Here is a 25,889-nt window from a genome sequence, read left to right as displayed (position 1 = left end):
TTCTCTGTGGAGATTAAAGTGAGGTTTGTCAAACTGTCAATACAATTGCTTTGAGCTTGACTTTCTTGTCACATGTACCTCAGTAAGTGAGGAGGAATTCTTCTGAAATCACTGGAATTATTCTGCTGAAAAACTTCAATGCTTGAGTTAGCAAGGGCCCTTGTTTTTATTATGTATCAGCCAGGCTGTCTGAGCTGTCCCAGAATTGCCCGTTAGTAGCATATATTGAACTACAATATTAATGAAGGGAAAAGTCTAAGTATTTGTGGTTAATGCATTTCTTTAAAACTTCACAATAGGAAACAACATGTTTCACATTACCACTTACCTCCTCTAAGGCAAGAGTTGTTCCAATGGGTAGACTGTGTGAGAAATTATGTTACATACCACCATGGAGCCTCATGTATCTCTCTAAGCAATCTGAAATTCTTTAAATCTGCAAATCAAAATGCTGCTGTGTATTATAACAAGCTGTGCTGTACCATACCATCTCCTCTCAAGTCACAGAAAGAGATGAATAATTCACTAGGGTGTTTTTTAATTTCTAAAATAAATAATTTAGTGCCATTCATTTTAATAGATATTGCAGAAGGCGGCTGTTGTTTCGGAATCCAAATGTTCTTATCATTGTATCAGAGTAAATACTCTGCACTTTTTGTCTCGCAGATTTGTGTTGTTTGGTTTTGGTTTCTGAAGCTGTCCAGAATCTTGAGATTTGTCACGCTTGTCTGCTGCCATGTTGCCTCAAGCACTCATCTTTTTCTTTCCATTAAGCAGACTTGGGCCTGCTCAATGCATCTATGGGAAATCTCCAAAAACACATGTGGGAGGAAACAGTGTCATATATTCAGGTCCTGACTCTCTTCTCCCCGGTTTATCCTGGAACTGAAAGCCTCTTGTAATGCTGGGGAAAATTTTCACTGCTGGACTTTTCTCAGTAGCTGCACTGCTTATTCCAGCTTCTTGATTACCTCATAATTATGGTGATTATGCTCTGCTCATCCAAAATTCTCCTGTATAGGAGCTTCACTTCAAAACAGTTGGTTTTCCTCTCTCCTACCAGCCAGCAGGTATTAGAGCAACCCGCAAGTGCAAACTTTTGCTAAACTAAGGTTAAAAGAGGTGGGGAGTTCAAAGACGATGCAAAATCTTCTCTGTCCATTCCTCCTGGGTTATGTAAACAGCAGAGAACAAAGGCTTCAGGCTCATTATCTTTGTCCCGATCTCTTTGCTGAGTAGGTCTGGTTGGAAAACTGAATTTCTTTTCATGGGAAATTTTACTCTTCTAGATTGTTTTTGTTGTCAATGAGAAAGTTAGTTCTCCATTTTCTCACAGGTCATCTATTCAGGGGAAAATATAAAAGTTAGAATAGGAAATGATTTTTTTTTTTGAATTATAGTATAAGTGTTTTGTTTCGGTAATATGGAAATATCTTGTTTTGGTATGGTGGAGATGTTTCGTTTTTCAGAAAAAATCAAGAAGGCAAGCTGAACTTTTTCTGGTTTCTTTGTAGATTGGCTTATTTGTCCCAGTGACATTTTTGATTAAAATGAAGCCCAATTTTTGAAAGAAAACTCTTCTGTGGAAAATGTTTATTAATACCAACTTGTTTTTTCTCTAGCTGAATGTTGCTTAAAATGTATCATTCTCCAATTTCAGCCAGTAAGTGAACCAATTTATATGTTGCACGCGTACATACATGTATGCACAGGACCAACTTCTGCCCTCAGCTACGTAAATAAATCCCAGTGGAGATTTCCATCAGTGTTGCACATATATGAATGAAAGCAGAACTTGGCTCAGGATTTGTAATCAATATATAAGGCTTACTGAGTGATTTGAGATGCTTGGAGAAAGCTGTTACATAAATGTTAGTCATTATTATTTGTAATAATTACCTACAGCTGTAACTATGGCAAACCTCCATATAAAAACAGCTAGACCCTGACATATGGCTTCTGTGCTTCAGCTCCAGATTCCACTGAAGTGCACAATAAACTCTTTCTTTAAAAGCACGTGCCTAAAGGGAACATGTAAACTCTGGCACACGATAGCAGCCATAACGACGAGGAGAGAATTATGCCATCCTTATTAGCAGCGGCAGCCTGACTCTCACAGAAAGGAATGGGTGTTGGATTGGACCCTATCATGTGAATAACATGCTCCTGAGATGTATTACAGCCATAGGCAATGTAGGCAGCAAATTAAATTCAGGTTGTAACTGGGTCAAGGCTGAAGAACATTTTGTAACCATATTTTTCCAATGTGGCTGCAGAGTAGTTGGATCCTTATTTTGGGGATGTCTTCACTCTATTTGGTTTTACTTTTAAACTAGATAAATAATAATTAAAAAACAAAAACAAACAAAAAAGCCACACCCAAAACAAATAAAACCTTCCAAGTGTCCGCTAATCTTTCCTAGCTTTTAAGCACCCATTTCTGACATGGTCACTACAGCAATTTAAAAGATGAAACACAGAAACAGTTGAGCAGCACACAATGCTGCTACTCAATGGTCTCAGGAGGAAGTGAGGAATATGGCATCTGACTGAAACTGCTTGGGAATTTAGTTAAACAGCCTGTAATGGCCAAATTGATTTTGGCCAGAAGACCAGGGCTAACACCCACAATAAGTATAAAGTGCCATGGGATCTTTAATGACCCCACTGCTTTGGACACAGTTTTACATTTATTTAATGCACATTTTATGTTTGTGAATAATATACTCCATAAAATATATACAGTCAGGAAATGCCAAACATTGCCAGTTTCCCAAAGGCAATTTCAGAGCTTGCAGAGAGTACTCTCAGGCCTCGATTCATGATCGTGTTAAACTTTGTTTATATGAGGTAATCCAATATTTTATTCATTAAAATGCACCATGCACCTAAGAGGAATTAAACAAATGCTTTACTATGCACTAAAATTGTTCTTCCCCCTTCAGTGAGGATTAAGCAGGAATAGCTCATGGACCCCTGGACCTCGTGCGGTTGGGGAGGCTGCAGATGCTGGCTCTGCCACCTTCAGAGCAGCCCTCTGGAAAGTCCTGGAGAGGGCAGAGAGAAACTTTTGTAATGAGCTGCCCAGGACTCTGAAAGCCTCGGGGGTCCTCTTCGCCTCTGTTGAGGAACTTTTATCTGAAGATCACAGGTGGGGATCCCACCTCACCTTAGGATGCTCCGAGTCTGGCGATAGCTGAAGACATGAAAAGAGAGATGGTAGGTGCCACACTGAGGAAGAAAAAGAGGCAGCAGCCAGCCCACATAAGGTAGCATCAGCTGGTTAGTAACAAAATGAGGGAAACGCCTGCCTCTCTGACTTCAGAAGAGCATCTCCTACAGGCTGCTCGGCTCGGGGCGGTTCATCGCCACTGAGTAGCTGTGAAGAGAATTCGTGTTTTTCTCTGTTTGGGCCAACTATAACAGCTTTTACTGCTACACTGATGGTAATTTTGTTTGGGTGCAAATAGAACAAGATTTTCAAAAATAGGTCACTAAACTTAGGCTCCAAGGAGTTTATATGTAGACACTTAACTCAGTGATTTGATTAAAAAAAAAGCAATCTGAGTGCCCAAGGTCTCCCAGAGTTGTCAGATCTGTAGCCAGGCAAACACAGAAAGCTATAATCAGGTCTGAGCAATTATGTACATATTTGTAATTTTAAAGATTATGCTTCTATTCTGGTAATGACTAGGGTTTTAAACAGCCTTTAGTATTTACTTTTGTTTTTTCCTTCTTTTTCTTTTTATATATTTTTTAAGGAAAGTGATGATGGTGGTTTCCTGAAATCCAGATCAAGTCTCTTAGGAAAGATCACAGTCTCCTTCACCTACAGCATCCTGATCTGTATCCTGCTCAGTACAATACACAGTGTCTGGAATCAGTGCCAGAAGCAGATCTTCAGCCATCTCTAAAGGTTCAACCTCCTACCAGTGCTGAGAGCTGTTCAGGCAGTCTGTGCTCAGCAAATGGATCAGATGTGACTGCAAACACCACGCATCTGACAACAATGTTTCATACTTCCATCTCATTTTTCATTCATGATTTCCAGTGCTTCAAGAGAAATATTAGCAGTTAGAAAAGCCGTGCAATGTTTCTGGGACACAAGAGGGTATTGTACTAAGGGCCACCATGTCATAGGTGACTTTGATTCTCTTTTTAAGGTTTGTCTCCTAAAAGTCTTTCTGAAGAATGAAAAATAATAATGTCATCTTGTAACATGGATTAATGTAAGTAAAGAAGGATCTCTCTTGGTTCTCCTCTGTGATTTTCTTTCCTGAGTCCAGATTTTCTTTGTCAGCCCCCATTACTGGCACAGAGCAACTCTGGACTCCAAGCACCATTTGTAGCATTCAAGGATCACAGATTTGCAATTACCCGAGGTGCACATCTGACGTGGATGCACCATTTGGAAGACATCTGTCCTGCAGAGCCACAGCATCTGACCTTTCACCAGAGACTGCCTTTGCTGCCTGATAACAACTGCATCCCAACCAACCTGTTGTGCACCAACATGTGTGTCACCCACTGACGCTGGTGCTTCACTGCTGCTCTTTGCAGCCGCTCCCAACTCCTGCCCACCACGTCCCTGGGGGCAACTGCAGGGGAGGGAACGTGGCCAAGTGCCTCCGTGGCCAGTGCTGGGGCATCTCTGGTGGAAACTCACCACTTACTCCTTCCGAAAGAGATGTTCTTGTGCTGGGCTCAGTCCCTGCTTGGACTCTGTGGCATGCAGCACAGAGGAGGTCAGGGTAGGTGATCTTAATAATTTATTTGGCCTAAAAAATCTATTACTCTCCTCCGTTTCGTTAGTCACAGCCCCAGGAGCATTAAGACAGGGGTGTTGCCATGATGATGTCTGTCGTCAGGAGACTCATACCAGGAAATGAAGGCCAAGACTGTCAATTTCCAAATTTGATATAAAGCAAAAGGGTGTTTCTGCAAAAATGATCAAAGCTGAGATTGATCTGACATGGGTGTTCGAAAAGTGTGTTCGGAGCAAACAGGCTGCAAGCACCCCTCGCACAGTAGTGGTACTTGAAACACTGAACTTGAAACTTGAAACATCATTCCCCCTTTTTAAATGTCAAGTCTTCAATATATCATTCAGCAGGAGATCCTCCTAATTAATTTAGACTTTTCTCTCATGGGTCACACCCTTTATCACTTCCCACTCCGTATGACTTGACTTATGGAACACTTGGCTTCAGACGCAGTCTCAGTCCTGCTCTTTGCATGCTATTTGCACACAAATTACTTACATCCCTGTATTAGTCATTCTTCTGTTTCAGCGATACATTTTTTGTATGTTGTGAGTCTGAGGCAGAAGGAGTATGGTTTGGTTATGTGAAATCGTTCCCAATGTGGGAATAAGTCCTTGCTGTTGATTAAAAACTAACACTTCGATGCATGTAAAATCGGATGGCTCAAGTGAGCTCAACCTGAGCTGCTTTTGTTCCTCTGTGCAGCTCAGGTCTCTTTTAACATGACAGTTATTGAAAAAAAAAAAAAAAATTCCACAACTCTCCTCTTCCTCTTTTGTTCTGGTGTGATGCCAAAAACAGCATGCTGCCTCAAGCTCAGGTGTATGTTCAGAGCATTCCCATTAAACTGGCCATCGCAAGGGACATAGCCCAGGTGATGACAATTTTGGGATGCTAGCTGGAGTTAGGAAAAAGGCACACAGAGATCCTGAAGCAGCGGGACTTTTGAACGAACACAAGATTTTTGATAGCCAGGGAGTTTAAGTGGCAATGAAATTATTCACACCCAGGATAGGGGGTATCACGTCAGTTGATTTAAGTGCCCGATTCATATCAGGATCTGAGGGGCAACAGAGACAAGAAGCATCGTGTCAAGTCTACACAGCATTTGATCCTTGGCTTTTCTGGAGTCCCGTGGCACAGGGATCATCTCACGCCTGCATGTGGGGAAAGGCTGGGGAATGTGAACAGAAAGCACCATGCTTGCAGTACTGTAAATCACATAAAAGGAATTAAAAGCACAAGGCTTTTCACATTGTGCTTTTGGGGAGCCCTCACTGAAGGTTTATAAGCTCTCAGGCTGACGGCACTAGTGACACTATGCAACAGGGACTGGAAAAGGGCCTTACAAAATCACTACTTTGAGATAGTTTTCACCAGAAACAGCTGGAGATATTTCTTCATCTTTCCCTGGAAACAACTATTTCAGTTTAAGACTGGTGTGCGGAGAGGAAGGTGGCTCTGTGGCTCCTCTGACATTCCTGTTTTTCACGGCTGACTGAAGAGCAGCAGCTGGTTCTCTGCTGGCATCCAGGTGAAATTGTAAGGAGGCAACCGCGTCCAAAGGCTTGGTGGATCTCTGCACTGCCTGCAATGCCAAGACTTGCCTGGGGCTCAGAGGTTTCATCTCTGGGAAAAATTAGGAGGTCTTGACAAATAATTGTAACATGCTGTTATAGAGAATCACAGGAAGGAATGACAAAATCCCCAAATGATTGGGTATTCTGTTCTTTTGTAACATTTTGCTTTTATTAATGAAAATTTTGTGCACACATGTTACTCAGTGGCCAGTTTGCTGCATCCCATGTATGAGTTCTTTGTAAAATACGTCAGAATTAATACATTCCTCTGCCTTCACCTATTCTGTCTTCAACTGCAAAAGTTCTTTCCGGAAATGGAGAGAGACACTGAGCTGTAGATAATCTCTATAAGATCATGCAAATTTTTCTTATGTTTCAACTGATGAGGGTCCTTATCATATGAGTTTACCTTCTGTTTTGGCTTCAAAGAAATCCCACGATGCAGAGCAAAACAGCAGAAAAAAATGAGTTTTCCACCCCAGATGGTAAATTGGTCCAGTTTCACTCGAATCTTGGCTTCTTTGCAAATGTTGTTGCACTTGGCCTTGTAGATTATAATGAAATTTCAAACTAGGATTGTTTCACTATGTAAATTATGTATTGGGCATATTCCATTCCTGGATGGAGTAGGACTTCCCAAGCTACTACTCCTGTTATCTCCAGGGGCTACTGTGATATTTGGAGCTGAAAACATGGAGATATTCTCCCTTGGGCCTTGCTCTTCCTACTGCTGGCACCGAGGATTAATATGGATGAGAAGGAGAAAACAACCTGCCCTTAACTCCAGGTGGAGCAATACTGAGCCTCTTGGACAGGAACAGATGAAGGGGTTGGTGCAAGAGCTGGGTTGGAAAATTATGGGGTAGAGAAAGGAAGATGAAGATCCAAAGCTTTTAGGGCTGAGGGTGTGAGGGATGACTGGAGTGAGGATGGAGGTGGGAGAACTCATGAGATGAATGAGGGGGATGGTGGGATGAGGATAGTGTAGGGCAAGGGGTGATCTGCATGTGGTCCTCTGCCTCCTCTGTGGCAGCAGCAAAGCATGCAGCTCTCGCATCCCAAACAGCCCAGCTCTGCCCCAGGAGGCACAAACTGGTAAATTGCTAGCAAATATGCCAAATGTTCACAGTGGTGCAGGCTTGTGCACAGGGTGGCAATGCTGTGCCACCAGTCACCGACAGGTGAAGTGGCCAGGCCTGCTCTGGAGCTTTCACTCTTCTCTACTTGCACCCTTCGTGGTCCTACCTTTGGTGGCAGGACCTCAACATAGCACACCCACTGAGGTGCCATGTCATCTGGGGTCTGCATATATTGATGCTAGGGGTCAAAGAACAGAGGGTTTTGCAAGCTGACCATAATATTTATATGCAATAATTTATATACAATTGTTAGATAACGGCCTGGAGAAAACCTCGATCATGGCCATATTTTTGTTTGCTGACAGGAACTTCATCCCTGGCTTCAATGCCAGAGATGATAGTAATTTTTTTCTTGAGATTTGTATCAGCAGTTCTATGTTTTGGGATAGGAAATTAGGTCCTGTTCTTCTTGGACATTGAGGAGCCAGAAGATGCCAAGATATTTCTAAGCCCCAGAAGTAGAGGTTATAGAAATGAATCAGAAGCCAAGCCAAAAGCTTCTCTTTTGGACAACTGCAGCTGCTGCTTTCCTCGAGCCTGAGCAGACAATTCTGAATAGGCTGTCCTGAGGACTTTCCATTTCATCTGGCATATGGGGTGGAGATTTCATACCAGAGCTGCGCTGATTTTGTCCAAAGTTTTATTTTTTCTTTTGCCAAGATTAAGATCCACTCAGAGGTTCTTATCCAGCCAGCTCTCCTGCAGGTGCCAGGACATGACTGGATGCTTTAAAGGCTTGCTCTTTCTTAAAAATGACATGCCAGCCATGTTCCACTGTTGCAGCAGAGAGGTGTAGTGGAAATCAGCATCTTAAGGAAAAAGGACTGAAAGGGATATGACTCAGTTCGCTTCCTGCCTTGGGCCACAGTGGCTATGTGGTCCACAAGCAGTAATGTTTTCAGAAACACTGAAATCCCGTTTTCAGTCAGCGGTTCCCTTTGTTAAGTCGGAAACTGAGATCTGAGCAGGCTAATTGTCCTGAACGGATGTGTGTTCATCAGGTGTTGAGTTTACTGACATCTCTCTGTTTTCAGGAGACTCATTTTCATAGCCTTGTGCAGGGATCAACATACCTTTCTTTAAAACCAGAAGTACACATTGCGTCTTCTATATCTAGCTATGTGTCAGTTCTGCGTGGATGAGACAAATCTCCCTCAAAGCTTATGTAAATTATTCCCAATAAAAGGGTGAGTTATTTCATTGAAATAGTAGGCTTGTGCCCTTAATTTGTCTTGTTTATAGTTCAAGTCATGGCTATGTTCCATCAAAACATGCCTTGAGATGCAGTCGTTAGCTGCCTACTTGCTATTTAAAGTCACATTCATCCTGCTTCTAACAAATGTAGAATGTTTTTAAGTGCAAGGAATACCTAATGCCATGGAAAATTTCACATCCTATCTGACTAATACCCCAAACGTTTTGATTCAAAAGGTCACAGAGAAGCAGCGTGGTGCAATGCACCTCTCACAGATTCTTCACTGTCCGCCTGAGGTTTTGTTTCCAGCCTCTCTATTGTTGTGCTACTTTCTAAGCACCACTTCCCCAGTGCCTCTGGAAGACACTCCCTCCACTGCCTTCCCCTGGTTTCTCCGGGCAGCCCTGCTTCCTTGAGAGCCTTCAATTCACTTTAGGTTGAGGTGACAACATAATGGAGCTGCTGACGGTCAGGTTTCAGAAAACAATCAAGCACGTTATGAGAAACAATCGCTAAAACGCAAGCACTTAGAGAAGCCAGAGATAAAAGAGTCTCATTTTCTTGGCAGCCCACGTAGATGTTCTGCGATGACGGATGATATGACTGTTATCTTGACACCATACTCTCCCATGTTGAAACTGTTTATGGGAAACAAACATCATGTGAAAAACAGATTGCCAGACACTAAGTAAATCACTCTGATGAGGAACGAGTCAAGTACTGCCAGTTTTACCCACACTGTCATTGTTATGATGTAACACATTCCTCATGACTGATATTGTATCCAAATTAGGGCACAAAACCTTCTCTTGATCAGTTAACCGAAATTCCCTGCCTTGTAACAACAACTGCACACGCACACGCACATGCTCACCCCCCCCTCAAACCTGAGTGAGTACTGAGTGAAACCCCGCGCTAATGGAGGATTAGGAAGGTGGGCAGAAATTATACAAACTGTAAATGTTATCCCCTGCCCTCTTTAATAAACTGTTGCAATTTTCTGAGTTCTGCTCGTAATGATTAATAAACATTTGGTGTGCTAAACATATGGAAAAATCATCCCATCTGGACCATTTAAAACTAGGACGTAGACTTTATCTTTGTTTATTTCATCCTTAGCTAAAAGGCTTATTATGAATTGCAATAATCCAAGAAGCCAACCATGGAAGACAGACAAGCTCTTTAGATAAAACCAAAAAGGCAAGTTTTCTAACCAAGGACCAGATGTATTTTTGGGTATTGCCCTTGTACATATTTAGCTGAGCTTTTCAAGTGGTGAAGATTTGCATGTTTGTTTTGCAATACTAATGAATATGTTTTAGATTTACATTTTAGAAAATGGAAACTTTTATCTTCTTGGGGCTTTGTAAGTTAATGATTTCCAGAAGATAGTTTGGTATCCTCTTTTAACCCTTCACCATTGAAAACATATCACTTTCCGAGGCACAAGGATCTAGCAGAGGCCTGCTGAACTAAACCCGGGAGATATATGTGACTCTTTCTATTGTTTATTTCTGGAATTACATAAAATGTGGGTTTTTAATTTTCAATCTAGTGAAAACATATGTAAATGGCAAATTATTTTAAAACTAACTTAATGTGAATCGTGGGGTAGGCATTACTGTACACATGATCCTTTAATCAGATAAATAAGGAAAATACTTTTGGAAAAATATAGTTTTGAGGCATGGTATCTTCTACGAGTTACTTTGTTTCCTTCAAGATAAAGACTGGTTTGGTGTAGGAAGAAGAAATGTGCTGTATAACAACATTTTTACTTTAGTTAGAAAGAGCAAAATTGCAGTTTCATAACACAGATTTTCTCTCTTTGATTTTCCTTAGAGAGGTTATGAGAGAAAATAATTAATGAATAAAACATACTTTTTCAAAGGCTTACCCTCACTGGCAATTTTTATTTGACAAGGGCCCTATCAGAAATGAAAAATTCTTCCTTAGGGAACAACAGAACATTTTAATACAAGAGATAACTAGAGCTTTGAACTTTGTGTGGTTGACAAATCAGTCTGAAACAGCTTTTCTTCCAAATTTTTCCCATTGTTCATGCAAAATATGATAGGAAACTAAGTATGATCTCAAAAGAAAATGCTGTTTCTTGTGCTTATGTTACTAAACGTTGCAAATCCCTATCTCTCTAGGATGCTAAAGTAAAGGAGCAGTGCCCCAGAGAGGTTCCAGCCTGGAAGGTTGTGTGGTCTGTGTAGCAGAGAAGCCAAAGCAGTGAAAACACTTCAGGTATAAACAATTTGGTTACCAAATATCTATTGTACAGACTTAGCAGGCCATTCACACATGCAAATATATATGTACAAGTATTCATGTTTATATAAGCATAGATGAAGATCAGGCCTGCAATTCCATCTGTGTTTTTGAGGAGGGGCTCCTAGAACCCAGCCAATAACCCAACCATCGTATGGAGGCCACTCAAAAGGTAAAGTGCCTGTCACCTGTGACTGGTTTTTAAAACATACCCTCAAAGTCAAAGCCCTCACTGCCCTTCTGTTCTTGGCACATATTGGCCATAGGTGAGGCAGGTCCTAGGTTTCCGGTCCCTTTTAGCACCTGCAGAGTGTACAGGTGGGTTAATGCAAGCTCAGATTATTTATTTATTTTCATACCAATGCCGTATTAACAGCTGGCTGCAGACTTCAGCTGGGCTAATCCAATGTTTCTCCCAAGGTAGCTCCTGTGCAGAGCTAAAGACCTGATGGTGTGTGTGAAGGCAAGAGGTGGGACAGGGCTCTCAGCAGTGCCATGCAGCTGTGGCTGGTAGATCAGGAAGGGCACAGGGCATATGTATGGGCTTATTGTGGTAGACTAGCCAACCACAGGGCCCAGAGCCAACACTGGGGATCCTCTGGGGATTATGCTGCTCTAACTCTCGGTCCCTTCTCACCTGCATGGGCAACAAGGGCCTGGCTGGGCACGGCAGTGGAGACACACGGGTGCCAGCAGTGTGTTCATGGCGTCTCTTGCAAAAGGTGGCAGCGGGGTGGGAAAAGTCCTGTGGGCATAACTGACCCCATGGCTACCTGCAGGGCCATGCTGGCTAATCCCCCTACATTGCATTATAGACAGTTTAATCTGCTGAATGTCCCAGCTCAGATTTTATTGCAGGCACAATATTGCAGAGAAGGTGCCCTTACCTTGGGGCAGTGGTGTGTTTTTAACAGAGCCTTTTGGTGATAGCCTTCCATCACCGTAGCAACTCTAATGACCTGCTTTGGCATCACTCTTTTTCTGTAGGTGAAACTGAGGTCAAAATTAAGTCAATAATCCCTGTTTGCTTTGTTTTGCTACTGTCTTTTTTTCTCTTTTCATTGTCTGCAACATTAATATCTCCATTTCCATCAACATGCGCATCAGTATGAGTGCAGCTGGAGAACTGACAGACGTGCTCTGCTGAAGCAGTACTAATACTCTATTCTAATACCGCCGGTTTCTATTTGCATTAAATTGAAAGCGGCTCATGCACCAAGAGGCAGAGAGTCCTTCATTGCTTTGCAGGGAACAGGAGCCCTGACTGGATTAGAAAAGTGGTCATGCTGTAGTTAACGTGAACTGGGAGAGATGGACTTAAATTCATCCCATTTCTTCATGTGGAGGTAGGATGTATTGTCTTGGCCTGAATTAGGCCATGCTAATTAAATGTAAACTTTGCATGGCTTTTCCTCTAGGCCGGACAAAGCTGATACATTGACTACAGACCTTTCACTGCCTGACCTTCAATACACACAGGACGTGGCACTCTATTTATTTTATCTTACTCCATTTTTCCACAGAACCCCTGATTCTTCCAGTGTATCTGTGATGGATAGAGAACGAAGCAGACCTGTGTCATGCATGAAGCAGGAAGAAGTGGGATAGTCTTGTGGTTAAGGTAATTGGCTGTGATCTAGAAGCAGCTTTTATCTCTGTTTCTGTCATAAAGTTCCTGTGGGAAGTTGAACTTAAGTCTCCCCTCAAATTTTTGGAAGTAGCTGCTAGCATTTTCTTCATTATTTTTGGCAAATTCCATGTAGGGCATTGGAGTCTGATTTTCACAAAGGCAGCTGTAGTCAATAAAACCTGCAGATGTGGGGCCGCTCTGGGAGTTTGAGGTCTTGGGTGGTTGATGTTGTACATCAAGCACCAGAGTGAAGAAAGGTCTTAAAAAAGATCTGAGTTCAGGTTCCACTAGATTTTTTGCAGACTTTCCGTTTCATTTTGCCCAAGACAGCTAGAGCCCCATTCGGAGAGCCGTGAGCAGGTTTGTCTCCCTCACCAGTATGGAGAGCTAGGATCTGGCACAGCTGGGCGCAGAGACCTGAACATCACTTCACTTTTGACTTGAGATGCTACTGCAATTGTCTTGCCAAAGGTCAACACTACTGCTAACTATCTGAGTGTAGCCCTCCATTATCTAACCTCATTTGCCTTCTGCACAACAGCATGGCTATAAAGTTAGCTTCCCTACTTCACATGGATGCTCTGGCTACATCTGCAACAATAAATTAGACAGTTCTGGCACTGTTCTCAGATGCCAACTGGTACAAGGGGCTTTTGTCCATGTCTTTCAGCTCGTAGCCTCCAAAACAGAAAGGTTGAATGCAAACTGCCAGTTGAGAATGGCTCCTGATCTCTGGCCTCTCTGAACCATGCCTAGGAATGGCTTGGGAAAATGCTCCTTGCCCCAGCCCGTATCCATGCCAGAGACCATTCCAGCAAAGCAACAGCAGCAATGGCAGAGTTGTATACCCAGGAATGCATCGTGGCATGGTTTAATTTCCTACCATGTCTCTAACCTCTGTCTACCAAAGGGAACCAATAAAGAAAGAATATGTCCTCAGCCCTCTGAGAGGGGAAACACATTTCTAGCATAGACTAGAAATTACAATTCATTCTTTGTTCAGCTCCAGGTGTGGGGAGCACATGGGTGGCAGAGGGAAGAAGGACTGAAATGAACAAGCCTTTGACAACTCTGACTCTAGGTGGTAATTAACGCTTTTCACCAACCAGCATCAAATAGAGCCACCTCAAGACACCTAAGCAAACCTGAGCAGGTATCCAGGTTTCCAATGGTCCCTTCCTTTAGCAGAGTATGGCAATGCTTGCGCTGAAGCAGCAGCTCAGACAGCCTTAATCCTCACTTCTTCATGGGCTTGGCCCTGCAGCCTAGTTAATGCAGCAAGACCTGAGCTTGCTCTACCCATGCTCTGAGTTGATAGATGTAACCCGTCTTGGGAAGCCATATGTTCTGCTTGCCCTGGGAGTCATGTGTTAAGTTAAAATGCATGTCAAGCCCTGCTAAGTGCCAGAACCCAGGCAGTCTGCGCATCTGCCTCGTGTGTAGTGCATTAAACCCCGTGGAGAGGCAGGAAACATTAGCGGGAGAGCCATGCTGCACTGACGGGGCTGTGCAGTGTCTGCATGGAGCTGGCAAGCATCCTGCCGGCTCCAAGGCCAGGCAGGGGGACTCGAGTGTGACAACTTCTGCTGTACACACAAGCCATTATATCGGTTTTGTCTAATAGCGTAGCAATGCTCCAGTCAGGAACATGCCCTCATGTAAATCTAGACGATTTTTTATTTTTCCTTTTATTTATTGTTTACTTATTTTCTGAGGAGCAATCAGGAAGCACTGCACAGTATTTTTTGTGGGTGTGCTCAAGGATGCTCCAATTCAGACCTTAACAAGCATCACAAGATGGGTTCAAGTGACTGAAAGGCACCCATTGTGGTCTCATCCAAAAAAAACCCACTATGGTCATCTTGAAACTTTGACTAATGAGAACATGACACACCTCTGTAGAGAATAATAACCAAGTTTTTTCCCAAGTTACATCTATTCAATTTGGCTGAAGATGCTCTTTGAATGATTGTACTGATGGATTTTAGGCTTTACTCTTTGGCCACAGTAAGCCTGTTCCTCAAATAGGAGTTTTCCATTGACTTCGATGAAAGTTGGATCATATTCATTCATTTTCTTTCCATACAACTAAAAGCAGCCATCAAAATCTTGCAGTGTCGGCCCATTTTCAGGCAAATCTTTCACTGTAAATCAACCGAGAGATTTACCAGAGAAAAAGCCACTGGAATCATCCCATTCCTGTGATAGTATTTGTAGCAGCTATTTCTCATAATATTTTTAATATTGATAATTTACGGCACCAAATTATACTTCATTATACTCCTTCAAACTCTGATTCTTCCGATTGTATGAGTGGAAACTTGGCATAAAGATTGCAAGCCCAGATTTTCTTTTCTTTTTCTTTTCTTTATTTTTTCATTTTTTCCTTCATTTTTTTTTTTTTTATTTTTAAGAAAAAAATATATTACTGATTTATAGGGCAGGAAACCCTACAAACTTTATACAGAGTTCCATGTACCTTTTTTTTTTTTTTTCATGGACTCTGGAGTGAAGCAGGTTTATTTTTATATACGGAAACTGATTTTTGTTAATCTTTTTGCAAGTTCCAGTATTACCCATTCATATGAGGCTTGGTAATTCTGACATCCCTTCCAAGGGTGTTTCCTGTAACTTGGGGCTTTCCTGAGAGGTGCTGAGTGCAATCAGTTTTGATTTGTTAATACATTGGGACCTGATGTTGTTCTGGATAAAAACTAAAGAGAAAAAGACATGGGGAAAGCTCCGTTTCTCAGCAAATAGCAAACCTATTTTTCACCCCACTCCAGCAGCAGCTGTTTCAGGCGTACAGCTGCATTTGCTGCTGTCAGGACAGTGACATAATCATTTTGCACAGAGAATGGCTTCCTTGGGCCAAAATTAGTCCCCAGATTGGACAGGAGGAAACTTGATCTTTCATGACTTTGGCTGGAGATGGATACCTATGCAGCAGGTCAGATGTTTATAAGCTCTGCAAAAGCAGTGGCAGGGCTTGGGGTCCCTCAGATGACACGTCTGAAGTGCACAGAAGGTTGGAGCTCTCCTGACCCACCTGGGTGGATGAAGGATTCTCCACTCGTATGTTTTGTAGGAAAAAAAAAAAAAAGCTGTCTGACATTGATTCCAACTCATTAATAAAGGAGGTTGAGGCCAGGAACATTACTAGCTTTTCTCAGACCTCACTCTGGGAAAGACAAAGTTAATTTTTGCTCTGGTTGTAACAGATTTTTCCAATGGCCTGAGAAGCTTTTCTTTTATTTTGATGCTGTACCTCACAATAGCCATGCAGATTAGTTTTCCTGCTCAAAACGCAATTAAAAAAAAAAAAAAGAAAAAAAAGAGGACTTCGGTGGATACAATTCCCATGGGAATATTGCGTAGTTAGGATAATACACAGTCAACCAGGGTTATTTTGCATCTAAGGAGATAGAACAATATGGAGCTATTCTCACTTTTTCTGGAACTTTTCTCACTGAGAGAACTTTAGAAAAATCCATCTAATTTATAGGACTCCTTGGGCCTGGGGACCACACATCAAGCTGCAATATTTAACATATCATAGCAGCAGCACAATGCCATATAAAAATAACACAATAAATGATTAATAGACTAACTCTCTCAAACTCGTTCCCTCTGATTATTTCTCCACAATTAAAACAAGTTGGTAGGGTACTTTCAAAAGAATAAGTGATTGCTCTCTGAAGCCATCCACTGCTGGTATGTGTTTAAGTTTACACGCGTAGGACCTCGCTGGGCTGCCTGCACAGCGCTGCGCCGTGCCATGTAGGCACCCCTCCTGCTTTCCAGACGTACGTTCCCCAGCACTGGCTCCCACCGCCCCAGATGCAGGAGGCATGGCTTGTGCATGCCATACTCTGGCAATTCCCTCCTGGTAGATGGTCGTTCCTAGCGGTGTAACTGGGGCAGCTGTGGGACGGAGCATGGGTCGAGCCAGTCTGCGTCTGGCAGTAGGACTGAGACAGTACAGAGGGGTCTGGGAAGCTCTCCCCTCTCAGCTTAAAGAAATCTGGAGAGATGCACCCAGAATCCCCAAGGCTCAAGGCAGTGTGATGTAAAAACTGATAATTCGAATACATTTATATCTCACAATTTCATCCAAAAATGTGTCACTGCCATTAGCACTGAGCTGTCAGCATGCATATGTGAGGACACTGTGCATCTTCATCACTGGCAAACTAAATGAAGATGGACTACAATACATATCCATATTCCAGGGACTTTCATGGCAATATTAGATGCCATACGCTCTGGTATATAGCATATTGCTTTATGGGAGGTACTGTTGCATGAAGGGTTTGTGGGTGCTTGGGGACATCTTTGCCATTGTGCAATTTTCTCTGCCTCTCTCTCTCTTTACTGTGCAGAACTGGATGTGACTGAGACATCCCCAGTTGACATCGCTTCTAGGCTCATGGAAATAGCATGGATACGTCTGACCTCCCAGGTCCAGGGTGCAGCTGCACCCTCCAGTCTCACCCTGGTGGCATGCATGTTGCAATGGGATCGCGCAAAGCACCACCTCTCTATCGGAGGGTAACCCATCTGCCTGAGAAAGGAAAGAGAGACATGTGCTGTGTCCCAGCAGGTCTGTTGGGCTGGATAACTAGGATTGCAACACAAAGTGGGAAAAACATCTGCCATGCAATGGAGACACATCTATTATGATACATGGATGAAAAACTTTGAAATGATGAAAGCAACTTCTCTGGAAGCATACACCATTGCCACTGCCACAAGCATGGGACCAGATGTGTTTGCTGAGAAGCTGGTGCTGCTCTGCTGTGGAAATACTGACTCCATTGACTGCTGACACTTTGTGGAAACCAGCTGAGGTCAGGAAGTCCCACAACAGTCCAGGACATCCCGTCCTGGGCAAAGCTGGGGCTCTGAAAAACATGGAGGAAATGTTAGAGAAGCTTGAGGTGGTGGAGTTCCCAGAGTATGTGTATAGGCAAATGTCAGAACACATGATCCACTCCCCCCCAAATGTTGATGAGTACATCAATAAGACGGATCCTTACCTGCTGCAACGCAGACACTGGCACCTTTGGCAACGGCTGATAAGCAGTAGTGTTATTCACTTAGAAAGGTGCTCAGAGGCACACACTTGAGGCAGATTTTTGAGAAGGTGTTAACAGAAATTTTGTACTGTGTCTAAGAAAGGATTTACTTTCAAATAAATAGTTTACTGACATTTCTGACTGAAGAAAATCTCATGGTATGAGGGAAAAGAGATTTTTTTTGTCTTCTTTTCCCCCATTGAACGCTGCACACTGGATTTGACCACAGTCATGGCTTTGACTCTTCTGCTTGAGACCATCACAGCAAAAAATCTTTGTCATCATTTTTTTTTTTCACCCCAGAAGGGTGCTCTCTTCTCTTTAGAGCCTGGAGGCACCCTCAGGGTGGTCACAGTCAGGAGGGACTTCTTGTGGTGAGGACGTATGATTACGATGGGTTCACCAATTTCATTCAACTACATCTTCTCCCTGTAACTGTGTTAAAAACACTTGGTCCTGAGCTGGACCTGGTCTCATCTTGCTTCACTCCTCTGAAGTCCATGCCTCCTCCTGTTTCTTGATGAGGATCTTTATCCCTGCAGGTTCAGGAGAGTGGGATTTACCCAACCCCTAATCCCTCACGGTCTAAAAAGTGCTGCTTCTTTCTGACTCTGGAGAGGAGCAAGGGTTTCGTGTGTTTTCTCTTTGTTGTAAGATGAATGTACCTGCTCACATCCTGTCAAGAAAATATTTTTTCCAACTCAAAATGAGATTTTGAAAAGGTATGGGGATGTGGGGCCAGTGATCAACTAAATCAACTAAACAGTGAGCAGACTCGAAATTGTGGCTACAGCAGGCAATGCACAGCACTGGGGGAGATATTTGCTGAGCAACTATTGCAGCTAAAATGGGCCAGAAGCAGCTCTCAGGGCCTCAGCACTGGTGACACCAGATATGTGCAGCTTTTGGTAGTTTGTCCTCCCACAACTCATTTATGTGTGCACAGCACAAGCGTATGAGGAGGCTTGTGTCTGTAGCAGTAGGATTTGCCCAGTCCCTAATCCCTGATGGTGTGCAGACTGGCACTTCTGTCGGAGTACAGGCAGGAATGAGGGTTTAGTGCATGTTTCTTTTTCTTATAAGCTAGAAGTGTGTGCTCACACAGAGCCTGGAAGAAAAAGGAAATCTGCAGATGTGAGATTGCACTTGCTGCTGCTTGGTGCGGAATGGGGCTTCCTGGTGCCTGCCCTTTGAGCTGAAGTAAAAACAGGTGATAGTGGTAGCAGGGTGCCAAGCCTGAAGTAACACCCCTAGCCTCTCATCAGGGCTTACCCACACTGGATGGTTCTGCGCTAACATGGTCACACAGCTTTCTTGGCTCCAAACACCAGCTGAGCAAGCTCGCATCTGCCCACAATACGCTCTGTCAAGAAAGCTTTCTAATGCACATCAAGATTCAGATAAAATCTTCAAGGTGTTGGATGTCTTCCTAGGATGTCCTGAATATCCTCTGCTCCCGTTCACCTTGGTGGGAACTGAACAGCATCTCAGCGTCACTCATGCGTTGCATCATGGAGATTCGGGATGTTACTATGTAATATTTCTGTATACAGTGAATAACACTGTTCAGTTGCACAATGAAGTATGGATGGGTTTGATTTCCTGGGAAGAATCAGCTCCATTTCTGAGCTGGTGCATGCAGCCTCAATCAGGGTGGCAGATACTGTACTGGTGTGGATGCCCATGGCATCCTGGGCTTAAGGGCTGAACTGCAGGACCATGGTCTCACTGCAGCTACAAAACTTGGGGGGAAACCTAATTTCCATCTTCAGGAATAGCCCCCCTTGTTTCCTTATTACAATGCTGAACACAAATAGATGCTTATTTAAATACTAAGTGAGAATTAAACATTAGATAAGTCTATTATCCCTTTAGATTAATACTGAGTATCAGATATGTTGCTAGCTGTTTAATAGTAAGGTGATGTGAGGGACTCTCACTTTCCTGTCAATGTTAATAAAGTGTGAGAGGTTTTGTTATTTAGCGTGTGATAAGGAAATCAGTCCTCCCCGTTAGCTATGAAGCGTGCATAGACCAACTTAACGAGTTTTCATGGTCATTTTCTACAAAGATAAGGAACTGAAAACTAACAACATATGGGCATGTACACACAAACACACACATAGACCCACACAAATACAAATATATATATGCAAACAACCCACAGCCAGTTAAAGAGACAAAAATAATTCTGTCTGTTATTCCATAGCTATCATATCTCAGGCTTCTTTTTCAACAGGGGAAAAAAAGTGCAGCATATTATTTTTCAGAGTTTTAAAAGTCTTAAGCAATGATGGCATTTGTTGCAATTTATGCCAAAGTCAGTATCTCCTGGCAAAGAACTTTAGCTATGTTTGGATAAATGCACAGGAAAAGGCTCTGCTATCAGTATGAGTCCTACAGACTACAACAAGCACTGGCACATAATAGGGAAACTGGTGTAGCCTACAAAACCGAGACTCAGGTACCAGCCTCTCCTCCTGGTGACAGCTGATGGTGTCCATGATCTTGGGTGTCACTCCTTTCCCCCTTCCAGCATCTCCTTTATTTGCGTTCAGCAGTGCAAGAGTGAAGCCAGTGGAGTTTTGCTGTTGACTCTTACAGCCATACCAGTCAGGCCATGGATCCCAGTTCTCAAGAGAAGTCTTTATCTGTTCACCACCAGTTTCTCCAGGCCTGTACACAAGGAAATAGGGCTGATTTTCACAAAACAGCACAGATCCAACACCGGACTCCAGGAAGGGCCTGTTTAAGACCTTTGACAGAGATGCCTTAGGCAGGTTAGAACCTTAAACTCCCTCTTTACTCTCAGAAAAGGTTCAACCCACCCAAGATTTGACTTGCCCACTGGAAGTGCCTGTTTCAGGTACAAAGATGACTCTACAGCTGTCTAAAGGAATGTGATAAAGTACTACCTGCAACCACTTCATGCAACTGGCCTGCTCCAAACAGCTGCAATCAACCTAAATTTCCTCAACAGATGAAGAGTTCCCTCTGTGTTCTTACAGCAAGTGGAGCAGCAGAATGCTTTAAAGTCTTCATTCTGCTAATTCAAAACTCTTTTGGTAAAGTACAAACTGGGGCCTGCCCCAGAATCTTTGACAGCTGACGAACAGAGCACATTTGCTTTTATGTCACCTCTGTAGAAATTGCCACAGTTTACAGTGACACTACAATATTTTGCAATGAAGAAAGACAAGCGATATAAATCAACTACTAATTTTACTGTGGATGAAGCAATTATTTTAAATAATTTGTGGTCAAGGTTGCTTGCCACTGCACTTTTACTCAAACCCATTTGAAGTAATGCTTTCCTAACCTCTCTAAATAAAAAAGGGAAAACCAGAAAGCAATAGATCTTCATTAGGGTCCCATGTATAAGCATCAGCCAAATCATTATCATTAACAAATCCATCAGGCATATCTAACCTTGCTCCAGCATTTAGATCTAATAAGATCATTAACTGTTTCATTTACATCATTACTGAAGTTCTCTGAATCACCTTTCTTGGGCTGTCTTTTTTGTGGATGGATCATATATATTATTAGTTCAAGATTGAAGGCAGGCCTGTGCTCATTTGACTTGGATTCCTGCAAAGTCATATGCCAATGCGTATTCAAAGATGACCCAAATTTCTACTTTTTTTTTTTTTCTTTTTAACAGTAGTATCTTTTAGGGGAGAATTCATAGTCTTTATGATTATAAGAGAAAAAGCATTAAGGAAGTCTGAACACACTCATAAAATTGATAGATATGAGCAAAGACAACCAAGAGAAAAATGCCTATAGTTCTTGAATGGAACAGAAGAATTGGTATTTGTTAAAGAAATTAAGCCTATACTTCAAATTCACTCAGTGGAAGGAAAAGGTACAATGTCTAGTAACACACCAGTCTGGCTAAGCCAGGAATTCTGTAGCAACTGTAAAACTTAAAAAGAAATACACAGAAAGTGAAATCCAGGTCAAGAAACTAAGGATGAGTACAAGAGAATAGCACAAGTATGTAGGACAAAATGAGAAAGGCCAGCACACAGAATAAGATAAAGAGATATAAAGGATAACATGAAAACACTGTATAACTTCCTTGGCAGTAAGAGGACGACCAGAAAAAGCATTGACCAGCTAATAAATGGGACAGGAAAGCTAATAACAAAACATGCCAAGAAGACCAAAGTGTTTAATGCCTTTTATTGCTTCAGTCTTCATTAAAAATTCTGACTGTAATCAGATGGTTGACACAGTTAACACCAGCCACAAAAGGGTAAGAACTCAGGCAAGAATAGGGAAAGAAATGTTTAGAAACTGCTTAGATAAATTAGATTTTCTCAGATCAGTCAGGCCTGTAATTCACCCTAGGTTACTTAGGGAACTGGCTGAACAATCTTGAAGGCCATGGTAATTATCTTGGAGAATTTGGATGATGCTGAGCTAGAAAAAGGCTGACAGAGTGCCCATTAAAAAAAAAAAAAAAAAGAAAAAGAAAAGGACAGGCTCCCAGCTGACCTGACTTTTGTTTCCCAGAAAGATCTTTGGACAAGGGATCAAATGATGTGTAAGAGAGCAGAGTGCTTGGTAGTTATCAATATGACCTGTCAAGACCAGATCATATCAAACCAGCCTGTTTGTTTGTTTGTTTTTCCTATGATGGGGCAACAAGTCATGTGGGTAGGCAAGAATGCAGTAAGGTTTTTTGACACCTCCTCAAATGGCATTTTCATAAGTATCCAGGGAATTGTGGTTTGAATCATGGGCCTCTAACTTTGCTGGTTTGATGAACAATACTGAAAACAACCCTGCATTGCCTTCCTTGTCAGCTTTGGTTTGAAGGTCTCATGAGCACCCTGCTGCCCAAGAGCCTTGGCTAAGGGACCGCTGACTCTTGATGAGGCTGCTGCAAGATGCCCTCAGTGCTGCTTGGGAAATGACAGCCAAGAACCAGATGTCAGCAGTTTGATATTGTCTGACATCGTTTATCAGGTAAGCCTCTAAGAGATTTTCCTGGGTATATATCCACTGTTATCTTTGCAGTGACTTAAGTGATGGACTAGAGAATCACTATGTTGAATCTGCATGTAATTCTAAGCACTGACAAAGTGCCAGCATCTTGGAGGACAGGCCTGAGAAATGGGAGAAATGCTCTGAAAGAAATAGGATAACACTGAATACAAATTGGCATGTCGATAGGGCTAAATGCCTCCCTGAATGCTTGATGGGAAATGAGAGGAGAGGTAGCAAAGATCTGGGAATTGTAGTGGATCATGAGCTCAGCATGACTCAGTAATGGCATCCTGTTGTGAAAGAAGCAAATATTATTCTGGGATACATAAACAGCAGAGTTGTACAAAAGACATATGAGGTAATCCTTCCATTGGTAAAACCTCCAGTAGGGAACAGATTCCAGTTTTGGGTACCACACATCAAGAAAGACTGCAGAAAGTCCAAGGGAGAGAAATGAGCCTGGTCAGGGGTCTAGAAAACACTCTCTGCAAGGGCAGGTGTCAAGAGCTGTGTCTGCCTAATATACGTGGAAAAAGCTGGTGAGAATTGTGCCTGCCAGGCTTTGAATGAATAAAATTCTTCTTCAGTGAGGTGGTAATAAACCTTTCTGTCTCTCTTCATTTTGGATAATACAACAAGTTATAAGCTTAACAAAGATTTAAGTCAGCTTTTAGGAAAGCCCTTTCTCTGGAATAGGTTCTTTCAGGAGGAATCACATCCTTCTGATGGGGACCTTTAAGACCAGACTGGTGAAATACCTGCCAGGAATGCTGGAGGTAGAGCTGATCTTGCGTTAGAAAGACTGATGGATTAGCTGCATTTTTTCTTTGTTTCTATAGTAATAGGTTGCTTTTTATTTTTTTTTTCCAAATTCCGAGTTCATATTGTAACATATTTACCATAAACAATCTCTCATGTCATGAATATGAACTATGAAGATGCAGTGTGTGATATTAAACTTGTTGATGCGTAAATCAGTGAGCAAGTCAAGCATATGGTTAGTCAAAGTGAATTCACTTGTTTTAGAAAACTCCCACTTTCTTGCATGCAAAAAGCCATTGCTGGCTAAGGATGGCCATGGGCACAGAGCGCCCCGTGCCTGTCTGTCCTGGGCCTCAGAGCCCTGGGCCATCCTCAGCCACAGGAAATGGAAATGAAACTGGTGTCAGCATTGTCAGGGGACATCCTACTCATCTCCATGGCCCTGGCCTCATAGGCTGATACCGTGGTGGGGCTGAAGAGGTGGAGGACGTGGGCCAGGTCCATGTATCATTTCCTTTTCAATTGTGCTCTAGAAATAGTGGGCAACTTTGCAGAGCCTGCATGGTCACAAGTGGGTTGGTAACAAATGTTGGCCTCCTAACTATGGGTGCCCTGTGCCCCACAGTGGGTCAGTCCTGCTCTGCCCCTCCTCGGTCCCACTCCATGACCCCAGATCCTGCCAAGCATGGCTGGTATTGGGTCTTGAGGTTGTGGAGGCCTGGTGCAAAGAATGGAGCAGACATCTGAAGCCAGATGGAGACAAAAACATTGAGTTGCTTCTTTCCATGGCAGCCTGCAGTCAGATAAAGCTAAAGTGATGTGTAACAGCAGGTGCCCTCATTTTGGCCTGAAAAGACAGACTTTGATCTTGTGCATGGCTGTCACCCAGCTCACTAAACAGAGTTGTCTTGTTTTGCTCTTTATTCCAGTGGATGATGCCAATGCTTCGTTGTTTATTTGGATTCTTTTTATCTTATCCAATGTATTTTGCTCTGGGCGAAGATACAGGCATTAAGTCAACAAAAGGACCTAGGTGTTGCAACACCAAGTGTTGGAGCCCTTAACTGTTGGGCGCTTTGCCATGTAGTGGAATCCCAAGCTCCATCTGAAATACCAGGTCTCCCTAAACAAAGCATGGGGTTTAGCACAATGATTTATCTCTGAGCATCACATGGGAATGTGTCTCTGCCATTTAGCCATTTATTATTTCCCAGCCAGGAAAGTTAGAGAGGAGGAAACCGTCTCATGTGACTTGGGAGAACCTTACACCCACTGAATAACAAGCAGTGATGGGGGAAGGGGGTGGAGGGAAGTGGAGCAGTTTGGAAACAGCCTGAAGGCAGAAATTTGACACAGAAACTCTGGCATACATTCCTCAAGAACAGATAGGCTGATGGAGGAGAAGAGGGGTTCCCGAACGATTTGTGAGCAGAAGGCAGGGTGCTAAGCAATTTACATAATTTATTCACAACAGTTAGTTCAGCCAGCTCTACCAAGGACATGGAAGCTAGACCCTTTAAATATCCCCTGTGGGAGAAGTGAATCTGACTGCCTGAGCTGAGCCAAAGGCCACTGACATCTCCAGGAGCTTCTCTGCTTCCCCCCGGGAGTTTTGGGCCAAGCACTGGGGCTGGTGCTGCTTGGTCCCACACAACAATTTTGTACCTGTGCAGAGGGGCAGCTGAGCACTTACTCCCACATCCAACCCGCTGTTGGACTTCTGTCACTTTCTTTTATTTTTATGTTTATTTACTCTCCGTATATTAGGTTAGTACCCCAAATACTCAGGCGATGCTCACTCTGGGAATATGCCATCAGCAACAATCAATTATGAAATATTCTGAGATGCCTTTGGCTGCTTGAGCCTATTCAGAGCAGTCTGCTTGGGAAAGATGAAACTGCCCCACACAGCAAGCGAATCCCACACTGTGCTGGGAACAGGAGGGTCCCTCACTGCCCTGCTGCTCCCTCCTGCTTTCTCTTTTTTGCTATGCAAAGTTGTATTGAAATGAATTAGATGCTTGTACTGAGCATTTCAATGGGACTTCACATAATAAAACAGAAACTCAGTAATATTACCTGTCATTGAGTCTCTGGGAAGCAAAAAGGTCCCTGCCAAGTCCTGCTGAATCTTGAGCAATCTGTGCACGGTGTCGGCATGGCAACACACAGATACAAATTCCATGCATCATTTGTCTGGGGACTAGTCTCTCTCCAACCTTCAGCTTGGAGCTCGACACTGGCCAAGTGTCTAGTTAATCTGAGTCATTGAATTGCTGGAAGGGACTATAGGGTTAAACTGGGATAACCTAAATAGGCTGATAAAAGACTATTCAGTAAGAGATGCAAGTACCCAGCATCTCCCAGGTTTTAGCCCACATGCTCTCGAGTCCTGAGTTGAACTTAATCTAAAAGAATAAAGGGTAGACACTGGAAATTCCCCAAAAACTTGGAAAGACACCCAGTG

General features: G+C 42.8%; 2 long non-coding RNA genes across 2 annotated transcripts; one reads left to right on the top strand and one right to left on the bottom strand.

Annotated features, from left to right (window-relative positions):
• The first annotated feature begins 986 nt into the window (after positions 1 to 986).
• On the top strand, positions 987 to 5,279 carry LOC106042696 (uncharacterized). The gene is made up of 3 exons (XR_001211293.3): positions 987 to 1,070; positions 2,946 to 3,219; positions 3,762 to 5,279. It is a non-coding gene; the product is annotated as an uncharacterized lncRNA (long non-coding RNA).
• A 12,075-nt stretch (positions 5,280 to 17,354) lies between these two features.
• LOC125179899 (uncharacterized) lies at positions 17,355 to 25,599 on the bottom strand. The gene is made up of 3 exons (XR_010828983.1): positions 25,502 to 25,599; positions 20,131 to 20,338; positions 17,355 to 17,488 (listed from the first exon to the last, which is right to left on the bottom strand). It is a non-coding gene; the product is annotated as an uncharacterized lncRNA (long non-coding RNA).
• Positions 25,600 to 25,889: the final 290 nt, after the last annotated feature.

The sequence above is a fragment of the Anser cygnoides genome, chromosome 2, assembly GCF_040182565.1.
Source record: "Anser cygnoides isolate HZ-2024a breed goose chromosome 2, Taihu_goose_T2T_genome, whole genome shotgun sequence".
NCBI lineage: Eukaryota > Metazoa > Chordata > Aves > Anseriformes > Anatidae > Anser > Anser cygnoides.
This window is presented reverse-complemented; position numbering and strand designations above follow the sequence as displayed.